Raw genomic sequence first — 23313 nt, 5'->3', positions numbered from 1 at the left:
AAAGGGACCTCCAGAGATGTAGCCACCTGGAGTAGTGAGCCTGTAGGCTGGGGGGGCCTGGAGACCCTCCCAGTGGGAGTGGAATCCTTCAGGGGCTCACCCTTCAAGGGAAGTGTCATGGACATGGGTCTCACAGCAGTTGACATTCAGGACCAAGGCACCAGAACAGAATCAGGAGCCAGAGGCATTAGTCAGACAGGCAGGGTCGAGGTTGGCATACAAAGTCAAGGCAAGCAACAGTCAGGGGAGGCAGCAAACAAGGCAGAGTCAGGAATCAAGCCAGGTCACAGGAGAAAGGCAGCGAACACATGGAACCAAATCTGTTGCTCAAGCATCGGCTGAGAGGACTGAGCTTCTTTCATAGGAAAGCAGTGCTGATGTGATCAGGGTGTGTTGGGTCTATGAAAATGCTGAGTTGGTGAGGCATCTTAGACAGAGCTGCAGGATGCATCAGACAATTAGGATGCCAGGAACCATGCTGGACTCAGGACCTTTTGAGATAGGGGCTGCCGTCTGCTGTTCAGCACGCTGCGGTTGGCAGCAGGGAGAGGCTCGAGACCATGGAGTGGAGAGGTTTCTTCCTCCTCCTGAGGACCTGACCTAAGCTGGGTGAAGTGGCAGCTGTTCTTTTCCCTAAAGGAACAAGGCCTGGAGAGATACGTGGCATAGGGAATGCCAGGGAAAACCCACATGCTATGGGACTGGAGAGGTTCTACAGTTGAGGATAAGGTTGTGGACCAAGAAGTTGTGAGTAATGTTAGCAACAGAAATTGCACTGACCCTTTTAGATGTGAGTTTTGATAGGAGATGTCAGTGTAAGTTCAAAGTAGTGAACCCCCCCCCCCTTCCTTTTTAATGTAATCAGTGCTCCCCTGTGGCAGAGACCTCCTGCTGTCATGGCTGAGGATGGTGGGGAGTTAAAGTTTGCTGTGTTGCAAGGCCTCTAGATGGAACCTCACAGGGTGGGCTATTCGATGCCCTCTTCCCTATTGGGTCTTCTGCACAGCAAGGGGTCCAGAACCCACCCAGCAAAGTCTCCCAGGGCAGGGAGGAGAAGTAGAGAGAAATTTAGGGTAACCGTCCTGGGGGAGGATATTACCTGGAGTACCTTGGAAATAAACAATTCCTGATGAACACGTTTATTTTTACCAAAAAGAAAAGGATTAGAAGTAATCTTGTAGTAAACAATACAAGTATCCAAGTTCTTTAGCGTGTACTTTTGTTAACCATAGACAATTAGACAACAATTAGAAACTGTAAATACTTTGCAAATTTTCTTTTACAGTAGCAGTGCTAAAACAATATTAATAATTCCATTCTCTTGTTTACAGGAATCTTATGCTGGATTCAGCTCCAAGTCAGATAAGTATTACTTTTATTCTTTTGCGTGTTGGTCTTCACTTTACTCTGTGTTTAATCTTCAAATCTGTATCATAAGAATTAAAGTCTTTGTGGGTACTTTTTTTCTGTTCCAGGCTCTTCTAAAAACCAAGAGTCCCTCTTATGGTAAGTATCCTCTTTTTGTCTTTTGTGTTCGCTGTTCACTTTCAGTGTCATCTGTCCCTTTGTGTTACATTCCTGTTGAACTCAATTAGATTCTGCTAGTTTGCTAGTCTGGCCAGACCTAAGGTGTGGTTTTTGTAGGTGTATGCACACACCTATCTGTAATCCAAGCTCAGACTGTTGTGATGCAGTATCTGATGTGATGTTCTCTGGCACAGCAACCATCTCCTCTAGATGATGGGTTCTGAAGTTGCTGGTGTCCAGTCTTCCTCTATCAGTGCACGCCTCCAGGGGGATACCTACTACCTAATTATGCCAACTCAAAAATGAAGATTACCTCCCTGGCACCGAGTTATCTTCTGCAAGCTAAAAATCTTTCTATTGCAGGTGTCCAGTGGCGTGGTGAAACTGTTTTATCTACCTAATGAAAATAAATGATAATTAGGAAATCCCTCTTTAATTTCAGGGGAACAGCAGTTACTTTCACAGAAAAAAATCCCACTCCCCTCTAATTAGTACAGACAAAAAAAAATTGCCATGTTCCTGTTCAGATTTTTCTATTAGCTACCCTGTCCCTTCTTTTCATTACCTTTAGGGCACATGAGTTTCTCTGGGATCGGGTGTCAAAAAAAGTTTTTTTTTTCATCTCTTTCAAATCTCCCAGTGACACAATAACTCAGTAATAGCAGAGTTACTGATTTCTGTAGCTGTTCCCCTCTGGTGCAGGCTGGCTCCACCACAAATGCTTATGGAGCTTGACAGAGCTAATGACCAGCACTTCTGCCTCCTGCAAAAAAAAACTCCTGCCTTCTGCTCAAATCCCCACATGGAAAATCTCTTTCTCCCAGAGCAAATCCTTGCTTCACTGATGTCACTCTAAAATAGTGCCACTTTAAAAAAATATTTACTTTCCCTGCTACTGCCATTCTCAGCCTTCCTGATGACAGGGAAGAGGTGTCAGCCACTTTTATTTAATTTTCCTTATATTTTAAAATAGTTGTACTGTCCCAAAACAAGGTTCCAGGGGCTAGTCACCTGACTTTTTAGTGCTCCTCCACTAGGCAAATCTTTGACAAAAGCCATGAGGCTAGCTGCTATGCATTTGAGCTGTACAATACACATACAGGGTGCCTGCAGGAACTGGAACTGAGGTAGCATTGAAGAAGATTGTGAGAGTTTAGCCGAATCCATGGTGGATGGGGTGGGTTTGCGGAAGAAAAAAATGAGTACTTGGGGGAATGTAATCATGTTTCAGAGAACTAATATGTGAGAAGATCTAAAGGATTTTCCTGTGAAGACTGAGAGGCTGTCCCATTGTACCTCCTGAGTATTACATATATAAGGGGTGGGGGAGGGAGAGAGAAGGCGTGATTCTGAGCATTGAGTCCCATGAATTCTGAGGCATTCAGAATTGACACTTTTTACCCTAGACAGATCAATGTACATAGTTGCTGGCTGGAAAACCCAGTAATAAAGTTGAAAGTTGAGGTTTGACAGTGGCGTCTGCTATGCTTTATTTTAGCTGGCACTAAGGGGCAGCATGGGGGGTCATAGAGTTCATGGAGGAACAATGAGCTGCGTCCTCTCTCTCGGGTCAGAGGAGAGAGAGTGTGGTTAAATACCACCCTGGCTGTCTCTATTCAGGTCCACGTCACCATCTTCATGACCTGCTCTAAGGACCCACTAAACAAATTTGGAAAGGATGGACCCTTAACAAATAGGGAAACCCCTTCCCTCATTTTATGTACTCCAAGCAGACGTTACAAACTGATTAAGGGGGGGCAATGAGGCCAGAAAAAGATTCTGAGGGAAAGATTTTGTGGAGCACTTCTCCTTTGAATATCAAGCGTGTTTAAAACAAGATTTACAGTTTTTTAAATTGAAAAGGAGTTGGAAATGGGAGGGGCGCTCATACGGTGGGCAATGCCGCACATCTCCTCCCCCCCCCCCCCACATGTTGGAAATAGCAGTTTTGGACCTTGTACCATTTCTGACAGGTAAAGTCTCTGCCCTGCTGGATGATGTCTGTGCCACCTCACAGTCCATGCACCCACCCCCCCACTGCTACGGGCCTGAGTGGCAATCACTGACACTCAGCTTACCACTCAGGAGTCACATGCGGCTCTCTGAGCTCCCAGCCTGCACCCTTCACATCTCGCTCTCTCTCCCTCTCCCCCCCCCCCCCCCCCCCCCCCCCCGTCGTTTGAAAATCCCTCAGGATGAAACGGAGCTCATACTCACATCCGAAGGTCAAAATGAAGAGGAGGTTGGAATGTGGCTCTTGGAGACAGCGACTCATTGAGATAATGTTTGGGTACGGCCAGATTAATCAACTGTTCTGCTTCGCTTTCGGCTTCTAGAAAAAAAAAAAAAAAAAAAAAGCCTCTGTCTGTTTGCAGGCTGCAGCTGAAAGCCACAATTTTCAAAGTCTGAAATGATAACAACAACCTTCAACGACTGGGTCAGACGTACCAGAGACTTGTTCTCATTTGTATTTCTGAAAGCAAAATACTTGACAACGCCTTGCCAAATCTGCTTTCTTCAGAAATTCAACCTTCCCTTTTATTTCTTGCAAATGATTTCTCCACCCCCCCCCCCTTCCCCCTCCGCCATCTTTATAGCTCGTTGTCGGTTTGGAAGCTGCCAGAGTCTTTCTGACCTCCCGCTTCTCAATGTCTCAACCCCTACTGCCTCGTGTAAGGGAATGAAATATTGCAGGCAGGGTATGGGAGCACAAGTGGGGAGCTCAGGTTCTCTGCCTCTTTGTATGACGTTAAGAGCCTTCTTCCCCGCGAACGGCTCTCTCCGGCTTTTCCCTTCTGCTGTAATCTGCTGCGGGATAAGAGAGGGATTCTGTTGGGAGCCTAGGAAAGGGTTTAAATGACTTCCCCTGAATCCATCCCTGAGTGTACTTCTTCTGAGCCAAGTTAAGGTCAACAAACAAATTCCGGTTCTTTTCATGCTTAGTGGTACTGGATATGGGAGCTCATTTCTTAAAGTTTTGCGCCAGAGTTGTGTCATTGTTTTCTCCTTTGAAAACAATGGAAGTTCTTGTTAATGAAACTGGCACAAAAATAATGATCAGCCCGATAGTGTGGCTTGTGTTTCAAATTATTTGAAAAATGTTATTATAAGATGAACTATGGCCAGAGGCGATACCAAGTGTTGATGTCAGACTGGACAGGCATTTACCGGTCCCGAAAGAAGAAACTCAATGCAGGAGCTAGAGATAGAAATTCATGAGGGCTGTTCTGCACTGGGATAGCAGAGAGGGCAATTTTCAACCATCCCCGTAAATCAGCACGTACCTGAGTAAGCTGGTGCATCCAGAGTTTATTTTTTATAAAACCGTATGGTGTGTATGTCAGTACAGCCAAGATGCACAGATCAATGAGAAGGGCCTTACTGTGGCCATTGACTTCAGCTTCTGGATGCCTTCTTTACAATTACAATACTGTTACGTGAATGGTGCTTTCATGCTCCTGTATGTGACACAGCTGTGTAGCTTAAACGGCAACACTTTATATAGTGTGCATTTACAGGCTGGGTGTTGAAAGCGATGAATGTGGAGTGTCAAGGAGGCAACAGAAGACTTTATGTGCAGGGAGTGAATTTAGGAGTCCAAGGGTATGTGACCACAAACACAAGTTATGGTGACATTGTTCAACTAAGTAGTGTACTTAATATTTATAGAAAATAAGAAGGCATGGTGTGTGTTGCACTCTATTGTGACCTGTGTACATTGTTAGAGACACTGTGAATATGAAGCTGCTTAGAAATGTGTCTAAACTGATAGTGGTAGTACATGGAATGTGATCTTTAATTGCTCAAATATGATATTTCCAAGCATGCCCTGTTTTCAACCCATACCTCTTGTGCATGGAAGAATGCCATCTGACGGGTCATATGTGTTGTGTTCGGGCGAAGAGGTGGACCCTTGGACCGGCCAGGAGAGGGAGGTCCTCAGGGAAGGCCGGGAGGTGGACTAGCTGGAGGACAGGCAATGACTTCGCCCAGGGTCCCCCCAGGAGGAGCCTGTAGGGACAGGACCGCTGGGACTTACCAGGCCGGAAGGCGGGTCTTCACCCGGGGACCTGGGGCTTGTAAGCCTGGGAGGCGCTCTTCACCCAGAACCTGGGATCCCCCCCAGGAGGGGCCCGTAGGGATCGAGGCACTGGGACTACTAGGCTGAATCTGAGGAGCTGGAACCAGGAGACAGCAGCAGGCGGGGTTGAACGGAGCAGAGATGTCAGTAGCAGGTCCGAGGTCGAGGCAGGCAGCGAACGGCAGCGTCAGAGGAAGCCGGAGTCAAGAACCAGGAGACGGCAGCAGGCGGGAGTAAGCTGAGCAGAGAAGTCAGTAGCAGGTCCGAGGTCGAGGCAGGCAGCGAACGGCAGCGTCAGAGGAATCCGGAATCAAGAACCAGGAGACGGCAGCAGGCGGGAGTAAGCTGAGCAGAGAAGTCAGAAGCAGGTCCGAGGTCGAGGCAGGCAGCGAACGGCAGCATCAGAGGAAGCCGGAGTCAAGAACCAGGAGACGGCAGCAGGCGGGAGTAAGCTGAGCAGAGAAGTCAGTAGCAGGTCCGAGGTCGAGGCAGGCAGCGAACGGCAGCGTCAGAGGAATCCGGAATCAAGAACCAGGAGACGGCAGCAGGCGGGAGTAAGCTGAGCAGAGAAGTCAGTAGCAGGTCCGAGGTCGAGGCAGGCAGCGAACGGCAGCGTCAGAGGAATCCGGAATCAAGAACCAGGAGACGGCAGCAGGCGGGAGTAAGCTGAGCAGAGAAGTCAGTAGCAGGTCCGAGGTCGAGGCAGGCAGCGAACGGCAGCGTCAGAGGAAGCCGGAATCAAGAACCAGGAGACGGCAGCAGGCGGGAGTAAGCTGAGCAGAGAAGTCAGTAGCAGGTCCGAGGTCGAGGCAGGCAGCGAACGGCAGCGTCAGAGGAAGCCGGAGTCAAGAACCAGGAGACGGCAGCAGGCGGGAGTAAGCTGAGCAGAGAAGTCAGTAGCAGGTCCGAGGTCGAGGCAGGCAGCGAACGGCAGCGTCAGAGGAATCCGGAATCAAGAACCAGGAGACGGCAGCAGGCGGGAGTAAGCTGAGCAGAGAAGTCAGTAGCAGGTCCGAGGTCGAGGCAGGCAGCGAACGGCAGCGTCAGAGGAAGCCGGAATCAAGAACCAGGAGACGGCAGCAGGCGGGAGTAAGCTGAGCAGAGAAGTCAGTAGCAGGTCCGAGGTCGAGGCAGGCAGCGGACGGCAGCGTCAGAGGAAGCCGGAGTCAAGAACCAGGAGACGGCAGCAGGCGGGAGTAAGCTGAGCAGAGAAGTCAGTAGCAGGTCCGAGGTCGAGGCAGGCAGCGAACGGCAGCGTCAGAGGAATCCGGAATCAAGAACCAGGAGACGGCAGCAGGCGGGAGTAAGCTGAGCAGAGAAGTCAGTAGCAGGTCCGAGGTCGAGGCAGGCAGCGAACGGCAGCGTCAGAGGAATCCGGAATCAAGAACCAGGAGACGGCAGCAGGCGGGAGTAAGCTGAGCAGAGAAGTCAGTAGCAGGTCCGAGGTCGAGGCAGGCAGCGAACGGCAGCGTCAGAGGAAGCCGGAGTCAAGAACCAGGAGACGGCAGCAGGCGGGAGTAAGCTGAGCAGAGAAGTCAGTAGCAGGTCCGAGGTCGAGGCAGGCAGCGAACGGCAGCGTCAGAGGAATCCGGAATCAAGAACCAGGAGACGGCAGCAGGCGGGAGTAAGCTGAGCAGAGAAGTCAGTAGCAGGTCCGAGGTCGAGGCAGGCAGCGAACGGCAGCGTCAGAGGAATCCGGAATCAAGAACCAGGAGACGGCAGCAGGCGGGAGTAAGCTGAGCAGAGAAGTCAGTAGCAGGTCCGAGGTCGAGGCAGGCAGCGAACGGCAGCGTCAGAGGAATCCGGAATCAAGAACCAGGAGACGGCAGCAGGCGGGAGTAAGCTGAGCAGAGAAGTCAGTAGCAGGTCCGAGGTCGAGGCAGGCAGCGAACGGCAGCGTCAGAGGAATCCGGAATCAAGAACCAGGAGACGGCAGCAGGCGGGAGTAAGCTGAGCAGAGAAGTCAGTAGCAGGTCCGAGGTCGAGGCAGGCAGCGAACGGCAGCGTCAGAGGAATCCGGAATCAAGAACCAGGAGACGGCAGCAGGCGGGAGTAAGCTGAGCAGAGAAGTCAGTAGCAGGTCCGAGGTCGAGGCAGGCAGCGAACGGCAGCGTCAGAGGAATCCGGAATCAAGAACCAGGAGACGGCAGCAGGCGGGAGTAAGCTGAGCAGAGAAGTCAGTAGCAGGTCCGAGGTCGAGGCAGGCAGCGAACGGCAGGGTCAGAGGAATCCGGAATCAAGAACCAGGAGACGGCAGCAGGCGGGAGTAAGCTGAGCAGAGAAGTCAGTAGCAGGTCCGAGGTCGAGGCAGGCAGCGAACGGCAGCGTCAGAGGAATCCGGAATCAAGAACCAGGAGACGGCAGCAGGCGGGAGTAAGCTGAGCAGAGAAGTCAGTAGCAGGTCCGAGGTCGAGGCAGGCAGCGAACGGCGGCGTCAGAGGAATCCGGAATCAAGAACCAGGAGACGGCAGCAGGCGGGAGTAAGCTGAGCAGAGAAGTCAGAAGCAGGTCCGAGGTCGAGGCAGGCAGCGAACAGCAGCATCAGAGGAAGCCGGAGTCAAGAACCAGGAATCGTCAGCAAGCAGGAACAAACGCAACTCGAATCTCAGCAGAGGAACCTCGTTGCAAGGCGAGGTACTGGAGCTGGGCCCTGACTTATATAGCCGGTCGGCGTCTGACGTCATCTTGGAGGCAGTCCCGTCTCCCCGGGTGTTGGGCCTTCAAAAGCGCTAACCTCTCGCACGCGCGAGGTCTGCGCTGAGGATGAAGTTCGTGAGGGCTCCGGCGGCGTCTCCCACGTGGCGACGCGGCAGCCGTGCGGCCCACTCGGCGGGGTATGCGGCGTCTCTTCCCGCGGACCTGGGCAGAGGTAAGGGGGAGCCGGCCTTGACCTGGGGAGGACCGGTCGGAGCCGCAACAATATGAAAGGTCACTTTACAGCATATGAACTCCCTGCCCAAGAAGCAGCAGCAAAAGGCCATGGCGTGCTATGCAGAATCACATTTCTCTAGAAAAAACCCTTACACTGCATGTGCTGCCTGTATCAGTTTATTAACATCAGCTTGCTATTTCACCACAAAATGCTATGCAAATTGCCTATAACAATGTACACACTTCACAACATTGTACTCATGCCTGCTTATTAATATTTTGATGTTGTGGCTTGTACTTGTTTAATACCCTTACTGGACATTAGTGCACAAGAGCAGGCCTGACCATTGTGTCAGTACTATATGAAGCACTATGCCACAACTGATCTGTATATGCCCAGAAGGGCGTTGCTAGTGCTGTGGACCTGGCAACCTTGCATACAATGGGTGACACAACAGGTGCTCCTCTTGCTTTGGGAATGTGTATGGTAGGTGTAAGGAAATCCTTACCAGATATGTACTATACACACCCACAAGGCAGGCCAGTACAGACATGGGAGGCAGACTGCAGAGGTGATCCTGGTACACAGCTCCAGCAACACACCACTCCCTCTGCTACTTGCCACCTCTGCAGATGCTGTTCCACACAGTACTGACGTACTCCTGCTGTGTACTTGTGGAACCGCACATGACCCTGTGTAAGAAGACTCACCCCAAGCACAGCTAACTGGAACACAATGTTGGTGTAATGTATTAGTTTACCTACACTTTTGTAAATGGGGGGCCCCTGGCTTTCTAGGAAAGTATAGTCAGAAAACCTGTTGCATGACACTGAAAAGATCACGGATTTCATATGCCTTGTGTGCCAAGCAAATAGGTGGGGGTCCAAAAGGTGTTGTGCTGTGGACAGCTTGCACCTAAAAGGACCCATTCCTATGATTCCTTTTGGTTCCATTACAATGGCTCTTGTGATTTGTAACCCTGCACAGTGCACACTGCTGCACACCACCTTTATTTGTGGTCAGTTACGGAGCCATTTGGAACATAGGCAGCAAGTGTTTATGTGTAGCCTTGGACACCTGTACCACAAATATTCTGCACTGCATGTTGCAGGCCTGCGTTATTCCCTCTATAGGGGTTTTTCATGGCTTAGCATACTACACAGCTGCAATGGACAATCACCTGTACAACGTTAGCTACGGCCAAACCTTTTACCACAGGTCTCACAGCAGTTATATTTGTCTTGAAGGTTGGCAGGCAGCTACACACCTGTAACCTTTGCTGGGTTCTGAGGGCCGGTCATGCCACACTTCCAAAGCGCACATCATATGCTGTAGTTATGAACAGATCAGCTGGTTAGCACTATAGCTTGCCAGCATGTATAGCTGACAACATCTAACTCAAACGCTGTCAGGCAACATTAATGAACTTTTAAGGTACAGGCAATCTTGGACTGTCTTACTGGAAGTTATGGGTAGGCAGTCACATGTGGCAATAACATTGCAAACTGTAATGCGTTTCTTATGTCATTGGTGCAGAAGATTCAGGTTATGGTTGCAGGCCCTGGCTTCTCACCCCCATCCCATGCCTAACACGCCAGCAGAGATGAGATATAATGATGCTTTATGTGCTACCCACTCAGTCATACAACACACCTTTGGCCTTCTGAAAAGTCGCTTTCACTGTTTGGACAAGACGGGTGGAGCTTTAATGTATGCCCCAGACAAAGCTGCCAAGATTATCTTGCTGTGCTGTGTTTTCCATAATGTGGCAGTACGCCATGGAATGGCAATGGATATACGTCCAGATCTCCCACGGGATCCCCCATGTGTGCATGCCCGAGCCCAGGAGATGATACCGAGTAGCAGCCAGATTCGCCAGAACCTTATACTTACTCACTTTTCCTGATGGGCCTGGCCTATAAAATAGCCTTCCTTTGGGAGGTCTGGCTAAAGCATATTAGCAGCGCTTCCATTCATTATGCCTTTTCTTTGTAAAATGTTTTGCCTAAGTAGCTGGCTGCTCTTCATTTGTCTTGCTAATGGACTATAGCACTGTAGTTTGAATAAAATATTTCCTGCCAATGCAAATTTTTCTACATGGGTCTGCCACCTTCCGTTCTGCCTGTATCTCACAGAAAAAGAGGCATGTCTGTTAAGACAGTCTGTGGCCTACCTAGCACCATGTGGCCTCACAGCCATCACGAGTGCACCTCTCTGTCACTGTGAAATGTGCATGTCACAGTTTCATAAGTGTTGCAATGGACAACATGCTTCACAACCCTGCACAGTGCCAGCTGTACAAATGGTGTGAAATTGTTATAACACTGAAGGTGCAATGTGCATGGCGACCACAAAAAGCCACACTTACACATTATACTGTCAGACACCATCATTTGAAACCATTTACAGGTGTGCTCCTGAAGCAATATCTCTGTTATGTGTGTGTGTGATTTGACAAGGACATTCCCTGAGAATAGTGACGCCTGGCCTTCATCTGTTTACCAGTGATGTCACACATCCATGAATAACTGCATGCCACTTAGTTGTGTACATACAGGTACACATCGTCTTAGCTACATGTGTACAGGTTTAGACAGTGCGGATATAGTTTACATTGAGATGACATGGCACCATGTACTTTGGAAGCGTTCAGCACGGGTGGCCACAATACAGCACACATCACACAGCTTTGATCTCACACCTTCCCTTACAACCAGGCTGAAGGTTATGGTGCTATTAGCGTCAGGTTTTGCTATGTGCATAGCTCCTTTAAAGTTGCCATTGGCCTTTCTGAATGCAAGGTTACCAGAGTAGATGGCCCCAAGGTCAGGCTATTGGCTGTGGTGATATAATGTCAGTGTCATAAGTTTTCTAACATATATATATATATGTGTGAAGAACCACTTGCAGGACAGTGAAGGCACATTATTCAATGAGTTACTGGCCAGCCTTCATTGCATTAGTCACATGACACCCAGACTGCTTACTTTACAGGCAGTGTAATAGCTGGCTCATCTTTCATAAGAAGACGTTAGCAGCATACAGGTCATGGGTTTACCTGCCCTTAAGTGGTCTCTCACACGATGACTCATTGTCGTATATATGGCAGGTTGTTGGTCCTAATGGTTAGAGTGTCAGCTAATCATGTGCTGTAACAATATGCACTTCTGTTTGTTCCTTCAACATAACCACAATGTAGAAAGTAACGCTACACATAGTACATTTTACAGTGCATGTGCTATGTGTGAGGCCCTACAAAGCACATAGGCTCCACACTCCTGTGTCAAACACTAACCATATTGTACCGCTAACAACTTAATGTTACACACTTGCAGGCTTTCATACTTTATTGCTGCAGCTCATTCACATGTGTGTCTGAAGGTCTGTGAACAGCTGAACAGCAGCAAAACTGAACAGTCTTCAGTAACTGCTATAACAGTTTGGCACTATTATGATTGTTGTTGTGTCCTCTGGTCCTATCCAATTCATGCAGGGTGGGCTCTATGGCTTTCTCAGTAGCTAAACTGTGCTCAACTGAACCTATTTTGAGCCTAGAGTCAGCCAGCATCCTCGGAGCCTCTCCATTCTCATTCGCTAGGGCTACTGCTACCACAAATGTCAGGTGGTTATCATGATTGATGAGGTCCTTAAGATGTTGGCATCTTGAGAAGCTGCCATGTACTGGGTTGTAAACCATGCCGGGGCCCTTTAGGCAATATTCCAGTAAGTACATGTAAAAATTGCCAGTGACAGAAGTGTTTCCAGAATGCTGCTATACTTTATGTTTGTGGAGGAAGGAGTGGTAATGAGTGATAGGGATGAGCCAGCTATTACACTGCCTGTAAAGTAAGCAGTCTGGGTGTCATGTGACTAATGCAATGATTCGTCCCATTCGGTATTCGTATTTGTGGGGACCCAAATCCATTGCATCCGTTCTCGGGAGACCCCAATCCGTTCATTAGTTACATATGTATTCGTTTCCCAAAAAAACCCCCCATCACAACCCTTTAAATTTAATTAACTACAACCTCCCCATCCTCCTGACCCCCCAAAGACTTACCAAAATTCCCTGGTGGTCCGGCGGGGGTCTTGGCGCGATCTCCTACACTCGGGCCGTCAGCTGCCAGTATTCAAAATGGCGCCGATAGCCTTTCCCCTCATTATGTCACAGGGGCTACTGGGGCCATTGGTCGGCCCCTGTCACATGGTAGGAGCAATGAATGGCTGGCACCATCTTGTGCTCCTACCATGTGACAGGGGCCGACCAATGGCACCGGTAGCCCCTTTGACATAGTAAGGGCAAAGGCTATTGGTGCCATTTTGAATACTGGCAGCTGACAGCACAAGTTCAGGATATGGCTTGCTGGGAGCTTGTATACCTAATGAAAAGGCCCATGCCTGTTGCATGTTGTGCTGCCTGGAGAGCTACAGTAAATTATGAGTGGCACAAGGCCTACCTTCACTTTTATAGCGCCAGCCTCCGGTAGACCCTTGCTTTTAATGTTCTTGAATCCAAGTTCCAAGTTCTAAGTCTTGATTCCTGAGTCTTGTATTCTGTTCCCGGTCTTTGGAGTCTCTTGTGCCTGCTTCTGTCCATGCCCAAGACTCTGCCAGAACCTGCTCCACTTCAGCGTGGTTTGTGACCAGCCACAGGCGGCTGTGTAGGGTGCGCCCCGGTGCAGGCCTCTCCTGAATCTTTGTCATGTCCTGGCTTCAAGTTCCACTGCTTCGTCTGGAATCTGTGTTGCTTTTGGCATGGTCCACAACCAGTCATGGATGGCTGTGTAGGGCGTGCTGCGATACAGCACTCACCCAGTACTTTCGCCTGAATCCTGAACCCTTACCTGAACCCTTCAAGCAACCTGAATCCTTGTCTGAGTCTTCTGAGTAACCTGAATCCTTGTCTGAGTCCTCCGAGTATCATGAGTCTAGGTCTGAGTCCTCTGAGTACCTTGTATCTCAATCCATGTCTGAGGATCTTGTATCTCAATCCATGTCTGAGCATCCTGAATCCTGGTTCTAGTTCTAGTCTTTGTCTCGTCCTAGTCTCCAAGTATCCTCGTCTCATCCAAGTCTCCAAGTACCTATGTCTTGTTCCTGTTCCAGTACCATTGCCTGTCCTTGACCTCTGTCCATCCCATCACATCTGACGTTCTCAAGTGGCAGGTCCGAAAGAGCTATCGAGTGGCTGAAGGGCTACCCCAGAGACCAGCATTGCGTTGCTGGGTCTCTTCTGGTGTGTTCGGGTTCGGCAGGGATCAGGGCTCCTGGTCTTCAGCCTGTCCGCCTGTGCTTGGACACTTCTTGCCATCCTCAGTGCTTCTTCAGAGTTCTCTGGGGTCGTGCCATGGCCTATGGGCACACTATCTTTCCAGAAATGGAACTGCTCCCTAGCGCTTCCTTAACAATGTCAAAAGAGAGCCCCAGTACTTCTGGGTCCTCCTCTAGCAAACAATGACTAACCAATCCTGTTTTTCCTTTCCAGGTCTCTACCATAAGTACCCGGGAGCCTTCCTGTTCAAACCCCAAAATGCCCATACCTCTATAGTACCAGGTGACATCCAGCCGCAGGAGAGTCCTGTGCCCCTTCTGGATATGGACTCTGTCAGGAAGCACAAGTATTTCTTAGGGAAATTAAAGCCTCCGGGACTCCACTACACAATCCCCATCAGATTACAAAATGTGTTCAATTGGGAGGGGCTTCTAATCTATCCTAATCACGCAGAGCTTGTTTGACAAGCTCTCTGCTTCATTAGAGAGTAGGTTCACTCCAAGAATAGTCCCCATGTGAAGTGGACTTAGGGGCATATGGAAAAATGCCTTTGGAGGTCAGAAGTAAGGCATGGCTCACCCTTCAGATAGGGAAGATGAAAATGAAGCACCCAGTTCTGATCACCAAGACTCCTGTTGAAGAATTCCTAGTTGGGGAATGAACTCCTGATGAGACTGTCCCCCATTCTTGATTAGGTAAATGAGTTCATGTGGACTTGGGTCAGGTACCCTCTCCCATATGGTAGAGTGGCTCAAAGGGGGGAAGGAAGCCCATAGTTCCTGCTCTGAGGAGCAGAAAGAGACTACTCTCAGAATAAATTTCCAAAGATCTGCAGATCCCTTCCTATTAGTACTTCAGTACAGACAGCCCAAAGAAGGGGTAATAATAATGACAATGTTATCCTCTTAAAAAAGGAGACCATACTCAGCATTGTCCTAGATACTGATTGAATGGAGATTTCCCTCAACCAAAACCCACTTTCAACTGACCAGAGCTGAGCAGACTCAGGAGGTAAGTCCACCTGTAACCAAAAATGCACACCTGGTACACCCTAGGAAGCTGACCAACATACACCGGAGTGGAGATGCCATTTCAGTGTATGTCCAGCTAGCAGACACACAAAACATACAGGTACCCCTGATGCTCAATAGTGAGGACTCCTTCATGAGCGAGTCTCTCTTTCACAAGGAGAAAGGTAAGATAGAACAGGATGCAGTAAAACACAATTTGGCTGCACATGAACATGTTACCCATCTGTGGGAACATTTTCAAGACACTTTTGCCTTTGCCCAAAAGAATTTGGAGACAAATGTTAGAGGTAGAAAAGCCTATTATGATTTAAAAGCTTCCTCTAAATAGTATAAAATTGGAGACAAGGTCTTTTATTATAATTACAGTAAAAACAAAGCCAAAGAAAGCACATTTTTGCCTAGCTGGAAAGGACCTTTTGGTCATTGTGGATAAAGTCTCACCAGTCGTGTATCTTATTCAAAGTAAGACAAATGGGTCCACATTAACTAGCTCAGACCTTGTCACTTTCGTTATTTTGTGGATCAGAAAGCTGTGCCCAGTGACACTGACATTAACAATAAAGCAGATGAGTAGTTTTTCTACTGTTTTTCAGATGAAGAGCCAATCCCTGAGGGTGATCATCCTAGTGGCTGCTGATGACAGGAGCAGAAGCTGCCAAGCTGGTTGAGCCTGGTCCTTCCTCCGGCATCATGATGCAAGATACCCTGGCTTCCTCATCATGCAGTCCCAGATTGTCATCCAGAAAGTCTTTGTGTCGCTGGACCCCCAAACATGTGATCTGGAAACATTTTAGCTCATTAACATGCATTTGCCTGCAACTAAGCTTGGGTTCAAGGATCACCTGAAATATGCTATCCAGAACGTTTAGAATATTCTTAGCCAATTGGACAAAATTATGATCCAGCCCATTAGAAAAGACTTACTGACCAAAAGGTTTATTGGACTAATTGCTGGATCTATTATCTTTTCTGCCCTGGGTTCCCTGTTTGGTGCATCCATGTCCATTGCCAATTCAATTTCTATAAACAATTTGCAGAACACTGTTAAAGAGTTGCAGGATGATATTTAAGTATCTCTAAACAGATACGACACCAATAAGAACAGTTAACTTCTCAAGGTAAAACATTAAGTAACACTGTCACCTTGGTTAACCTACATTCTCAAGCAATTGAGCATAACTGAGAGGACATTACCACCATTAAAACCGTGCTGAGCAAAGCCCGTACTTTTATCCAGCCCATTCAAGTGCTCACCAATGACTTGTTTAGTCACACACAGTCACAATAGTTACCTTAGGGGCTGTGTCCTTATACTACCTTATACCCGGTTTCAACAGAGGTAGAAATCTTAGATGTGTTTCGGGGCCATGAAATCAACTTTGATGAAAACTTGGTATATCTTTAGGCTAAAAAGACTCTCAAACTATGGAACTGTCTGTAGACCAAGACAGAGCAGTAATTGCTGACTACAATTATGATTCCAGAGAGGAAGATGTTTTACAAACTGACTATATACTGTCTTATGCCTTACATGCCCTAGCCATGATGATCGCAGCCCACATCCTATTTTCAATCACCTTCTTCAAAAGAGTAAGGCCCTTAATGAGACATACATGGGGAAGTTCTCACCATAAAGCTATGTGCTTGTGAAACCTCCCACAGCCCCCATCTCTGGACATGTATGAGGCACCGGACAATGAGTGATCACACTTCATCACTTTCCAGACTAGGGAAAGAAGGGTTGCCCACACATACTTTCTACCTCAAGTCTGAAATAATGTCTCTACCTCATATTTCTACAGCATGCACCACATGAGAACTACTCAGTTTCTTTATTTCTTATCACCTATATATATATTTCCTGTTTATATCCCCATTTATTTCCTCATTATAATTCTTGCCTTCCTCATTATAATGAGGATTTTATTCCCTATTATCCTATTACATTATTACATTACTCCCTTATGATTCCTTATGTGTCATGATTATTATATTGTTTCATTATTCCTTACTCATGTTGATGTTGTCATCATTGTGGGTCATACATGTCATACAGCTGAGGCCTGCATAGTAGCCGATAGGCTTAAGCAACACAAGCTCCATTGCTGACTAAACGGCTTAAGAAGGGGGGAAATGTAGGGAGATATCTCATGTTTTTACCATTGAATCTCAAAATATGAATCATAATAGCCAAGAAACCTATAGGCTTGTGTACTGACATGCTGCAAAAGCACTGTCATAGCTCAGTGGAAAAAGAAGAACTTTTGCCTGATATACTGAAGGATTTTATCAAGATGTGCCTGTTTGTAAGTGCCCTGTTTAAATAAAAAAACAGCAGACAAAAGGTCCAATACAACCTAGCTTATAAGCCAGGCAAGATTCAGAGGTTGGAAAGACCCCCATCCTTGGAAGAAAGTGGGGACTGTTGGAGATGGAGAAAAACACTTTGGCACATAGCTTGGCATACAGATGTGGCAGTTCTCCCCCTGAAGAAATGGGGAGGTGTAAAAAGACCTGCAACATGGAAGGAGCTCCCCGACATAATGGGGAGGGGGGAAAAGACCTGCAATGTGGCAAAGACCCTCCACCCACCATGTGATTATGCATGAGCTTATGCATGTTTATCAGCTGGAAAGCATAAAACAGGGGACAAATAAAGACAAGGGAGAGAGACCCCAGAAAAGGGAAGGACCCCCTGGGGGAGCGAATCCTGAGAAACACCCTGAAACCAGAGAAGGGACCCCTGAAAGAAAAGAAAGTGGAGCCTGAAGCAGACCAGCAGCCCCTGCTATCAAGGAGGGAGAAGACTAGGTGTGGCCAAGAGACCAGGGCAGGAGACCAGAGAGAGGAGACACCCTGCTCAGGTGCAGAGAGTGACATGGAGTCTGAGACAGTGAGGGGCGAGAGCAAGTCCAGGTAACCCAGCAAGAACCAGAGTCAGAAGCAACTCTCCTTCCAGGACCACCTGCCTGCTCCTGCCAGTACCAACCAGGAAGCAAGCTTCTCCCCTGCCCACATTCTTCATACCTCCAGCCAGCATCTGCTTCAGTGGTGAACAGAGGGATATTGCCTGAAGCTGGGACCAGGGAAGTACGTTAGCCATAAGTATGAATATATTAAACAGGCTAAGGTTTATGGCATGTGTGGAAACTACCCATGTACAGAAGTTTCTTTAGAGAAATCTGGTGCTTAGTGTCCAGGATGTTAGAGACAAGAAATGTTATTTTCTAAAGGCTATGTCATGCCAGATCTGATTAAATAAAAGTCTGTTTTTGAGAGAATACACGTTGTCTTTTCCTGACTTAAGATCATGGAATAAGGTGGGAGGGCAATTGGAAGTGTCCTGTAGTAGAAAGGTCTCTGCATCCCGAAACTTGTTTACAGTATTAAGCCAGATTGACAAACTGAAGAGTAACAAAGCACCTGGACTGGATGGTATACATCCCAGGTTTCTCATAGAACTCAAAAATGAAATTTCAGACATATTTCAAGTAATTTGTAAACTATCATTATAATCATTCATTGTACCTGAAGAATGGAAAATGGCCAATGTAACTGCAATATATAAAAAGGGCTCCAGAGATGATCTGGGAAATTATAGACTGGTGAGCGTGAATTCAGTTCCAGAAAAAATTATGGAAACTATTACAAAGAATAAAATCACAAAACATATATATAGATATGATTTAAAGGGACACAGACAGCATGGATTTACCCAAGGGAAGTCTTGCCTTACAAATCTACTACATGTTTTTGAAGGGGTGAATAAGCATGTGGATAAAGGTGAACCAGTAGATGTGGTGTATTTGCATTATCAGAAGGTGTTTGACAAAGTCCCTCATGAAAGGCTTCTAAGAAAACTAAAAATCATAGGGAAGGAGGTGATGTCCTTTTGTGAATTGCAAACTGATTAAAAGACAGGAAATAGAGAGTAGGATTAATGGTCTGTTTTCACAGTGGATAAGATAACCAGTGGAGTGCCTCAGGGATCTGTACTTGGACCGGTGCTTTTCAATATATATATAAATGATCTGGAAAGGAATATGATGAGTGAGGTTATCAAATTTGCAGCTAATACAAAATTATTCAGAATAGGTTAAATCACAAGCGGATTGTGATAAATTGCAGGAGAACCTTGTGAGACTAGAAGATTGGGCGTCCATATGGCAGATGAAATATAATGTGGACAAGTGCAAGGTGATGCATAGAGGGAAAAATAACCCATGCAATAGTTACAACGATGTTAGGTTCCATTTTAGGAGTTATCACTCAGGAAAAAATATCTGGGCATCATAATTAATATTACATTGAAATCGTCTGCTCAGAGTGCTGTGGCAGCCAAACAAGCAAACAGAATGTTAGTAATTACTAGGAAGGGAATGGCAAATAAAACAGAGGATGTCATAATGCCACTTTATCATTCCATGGTTAGACTGCACCTAGAATACTTGTGCAGTTCTCTTCGCCGCATCTCAAAAAAGATCTAGTCACATTGGAGAAAGTACAGAAAAGGGTGACCAAAATGATAAAGGTCATGGAACGGCTCCCTATGAGGAAAGGCTAAAGAGGTTAGGGCTGCAGCTTGGAGAAGAGACAGTTGAGGGGTTTATGATAGAGTTCTACAAAATCATGAATGGACTTGAACAGGTAAATGTGAAATGGTTATTTACTCTTTCAGATAATACAAGGACTAGGGGACACTCCATGAAGTTAGCAAGTAGCACATTTGAAACAAATCAGAGAAAATTATTTTTCACTCAACGCACAATTAACTCTGGGATTCATTGCCTGAGGATGTGGTTAAGACAGATAATATAGCTGGGTTTGAAAAAGGTTTGGGTAAATTCCTGGAAGAGAAGTCCATAAACTGCTATTAATCAATAGGGAATAACCAGTGATTCTTGCTGGCTTTAGTAGCATGGGATCTATTTAATGTTTGGGTACTTGCAAGGTACTTGTAACTGGGATTGGCCACTGTTGGAGACAGGATACTGGGCTTGATGGACCCTTGGTCTGACCCAGTATGGCATATCTTATGTTCTTAAGTCATGATAGGCTCAAAGGAACAGATGCAAGTATAATATCAGAAATTTTTTCTTCACCAAAAGGGTGGTGGATGCAGGGAACAGAGGTGGTAGTGGTAGAGGTTTAAACAGTATCAGGATAATCACAGAGGATCATTAGTTGTGAGGAAGCAAATATAAAGTCATGCATAGAGCTAGTGATGTCTAGTTGCACTATAGAAATAATAAGTCGTGGTTGTAACAGAAGATCAAGTAGGACAACTGGTATTGCACCAGGAAGGAAATGAACAAGCATAAAATTGCAAGTTATGTGCTTACGTGGCATGTATGTATGTATGTACCTAGTATTTTGCAGGAACCTGAATTAGGTGCGTACTTGCAGTGCTGTGCTTAAATGTGAAATGAAAAAGAAAGGGGCAGTTTGCGGGCATTCCTGGGCAGCGTTTGGAAGTTCACGCACTGGTTAGTATTTTGTAAGTGGTACACGCACTTTTATTACCAAACTTGGCTGTATGCTTTTACACTTGTGAATTAAGTCACAGAAGTGAAATTTCCTTTGCCTTTTGGCTGTAGGTTTTGGGTAGGAGGTCTGGATTAAGTGGGTAAATTGCTGGTGCGTCCGAGTGAACTGGAAGAGGTGTCAGTGAACTGGTGATTGCAAGCACGTGTACATAAATATCTTTATAAGTGAATTATGCACATTCTTTATAGAATACATGACTTCACTCAGAGTTATTACATGCACAGGTTACAATTATTACATAGACAAAATATAATATGTGTGCACTTTTACAAAATGTGTAGAGAAAGTATTTGTTTCCTGCATTAGAAACATATACACATGCACACTTCCAGGGCAGAAATAAACAGTATTTGTAATAAAATGTGTGATTCCCCACCATACAGTTTTAGAAAAAATAGTGCTGCGACTCCGGATGCATCGGCTTACTCAGGTATGTGCTGATTTACGGGGACGGTTGAAAATTGCCCTCTCTGCTATCCCATTCAATGTCCGTGTGCTTCTGGATAGAAAATGTAAGAGGACCTCTGGAAAATACCGCCAGAAGACCTTGAAGGTGTCAGCCAGCCAGCTCTGCTGCAGGAGCTTTTCCCGTAATGCCTGCTACACAATGGGACGCGCACACAAAGCCGCCGTGCTTGTCTAAAGAAGTGCATTGCTGTAAACTGCAGCACATCTCTTGGAGCTGGTGCTTGTGTACAAAACAATATCCTTCAGCTGATATCGTTATTGTGTGTCACCTAACCTGACCGGTTTTGTATAAAATAAAAAGAAGAAAGAAAAATATTTACCATGAGCAAAAGAGTCTGAATGTTGCTGAAACATCAAGGCCAAAAGGTGGTAATGAATTCTTTGCTTTGAATAAGCACGTGAAGATGCAGCCCCTCTCCTGGAAGGTGCGCGCAAATCAAGTGCTAGAATGGAACATTCACCGAGAAGCGTTTACTGTGGCTAGAGTTCTCCTATTGTGACTTCACGAAAAAATAGAATTAAAAATAAAAATCACAGCAGAGTAAGTGAAAGCATCTTCTGTGATTCATTTCTGAGGGCAGCTTCAGATTTTAAAAAACAAACAAATCTGAAAATGCTGTAATTTCTAATTATAATTGTGTCCCTCTCTCCCACTCACTACAAATCTCTTGCTTCTTTTTTCTAAACGCTTCTTACTGTTAGTAAGACCATGCCATCATAAAATTGGTGCTTTAGAGATTTTCTATTTTACCCATGTTCTTTCTTTCAATTGATTGAAAGGAAGCTTATCCCTCAAATGCTGGAATCTTATCCACTAAATGCATAAAAAACAGCTGATTGGCAGAAAGAAGACCAGAGGTCCATCAAGTTTACCTTCTCCTGATGTCCGTTTGTTTATCACTTACAGTCGTATGCAAAAGTGTAGGCACCCCTGGTCAAAACCATATGTTTCAATGAATCTCTAAGTGAACAGAAGTTGATACAACTTCTGCATGGCACAAAGTAAAATGCAACATCCTTCTGTGATTTCTAATGCAAAATTACTATTTATTTTCTGATTTTTACAGATTGAAAATAGTAAGACAGTAAACACGGCATGTGCAAAAATGTGGACATCCTTCCAGTTTGATTCATTTTTACTTTTCTTAAAAAGTTGTTAATTAGGCCTAGAAAGTTGATTTCCTCATTAGGCCTTTAATTAGTCAGGTGAAGACAATTCTACAGTTGAACAAATACTGACTCTTCAGATCTCTCAGGTTGTGATTGTTATTCTACCTATGGTAGTTTCAGAAACTAAGAAGCAGCTCTTAAGAAGCAGCTGATTGAGCATTTAAAAATGAAACTAATTCAGTCTTACAAGGCATTGGCCTGCCAGTTTTTTAAATCACCTTCTCTGGATGCTTTCTGCTGGTATTGTTTCTGGAACAACTGTTCTATTTTCTTCTGGAACCTCATTACTCTAAGTTTCGGACATGCAGTGCTTGAACTCTTGAGCTGTTCTCAAACTTGCTGAGAGCCAAGTGATGCTGTAAGCAAACTGAACAGCTGTGGAGACAGCATTAGTAGCAAGCATCTGGAGAAGGCAAGGGGGAGGGGAGATTGTTTATTGGGGAAGGAGAGTCAGGGAGCTGCACATAGGGCTGATCAGAGCTGCCACTGGCAGCGGGGTCTTACAATGAAGAACACTGTCCTAAAATACACCTCAGACTGAACAAACATTATATACAGTTCCGTAGTGGGTAAAGGTGGTGAATCTACTTAGCAATAATAATCTTGAAGCAAATAAATTTGACATAATCACTGAAGGGTGGATACTAAATAAAACTTCTGCAGTAGCATTTAAATTTAAACTGGGAGATTACGATGAAATGAGGAAATTAGAATAAAAAAAAACCTAAAAGGAGTGGTTGCCAAAGTTTTATTTTTATTCATTTATTTTTTAATGATTTTATATACCGTCATTTGCAAAACATCACAACAGTTTACATAATTTGTAAGCATAGAATAAAAGGGAAAATAATACAATATAATAAATATATAAAAAGATTAAAATACAAAAATAAAACAAAGCAATGGCCTAAAATTGAAAATGATAATAAAAATAACAATATAAATAAATCTAAATAAAATCTAAATAGAATAAAACTGACAGCTGGAAAGTCATCGATCCTGAATTCTAATTAAAGGAAGATTAAATGAAAGGAATAGAAATTATGTTGCATCCTGATAGGCCTTTGAAACTAACCATGTTTTTACCCTCCTTTCCACAAATTTCTAAATCTGGTTGGAGACGTAACTCTGTGGATAAGGAATTCCAAATTTTGGGGCCTGCCAAAGATAGTGCATGCTCTCTTACTAGACATAGGTGAGCAGATTGTTGCACAGGAGGTGAACCTTGGGCCGAGGTGGGGTTGATGCTACCCGTAGGAAGATCCTACGGGTCCCCACTGTCGGCAGGTGGAGTGGGCTGATGGATGGAGGCCAGCTGGAGCTTCACCAATACCAGCCCTCGTTC

At 45.9% G+C, this 23313-nt stretch overlaps 1 long non-coding RNA gene across 1 annotated transcript; it reads right to left on the bottom strand.

Annotated features, from left to right (window-relative positions):
* Positions 1–1302: 1302 nt before the first annotated feature.
* LOC115087792 lies at positions 1303–21204 on the bottom strand. Its single transcript, XR_003855612.1, has 3 exons — positions 21119–21204; positions 3745–3859; positions 1303–1924 (listed from the first exon to the last, which is right to left on the bottom strand). It is a non-coding gene; the product is annotated as an uncharacterized LOC115087792 (long non-coding RNA).
* Positions 21205–23313: the final 2109 nt, after the last annotated feature.

This window comes from Rhinatrema bivittatum, chromosome 3 (genome assembly GCF_901001135.1).
Source record: "Rhinatrema bivittatum chromosome 3, aRhiBiv1.1, whole genome shotgun sequence".
Taxonomy (NCBI): Eukaryota; Metazoa; Chordata; class Amphibia; order Gymnophiona; family Rhinatrematidae; genus Rhinatrema; species Rhinatrema bivittatum.
This window is presented reverse-complemented; position numbering and strand designations above follow the sequence as displayed.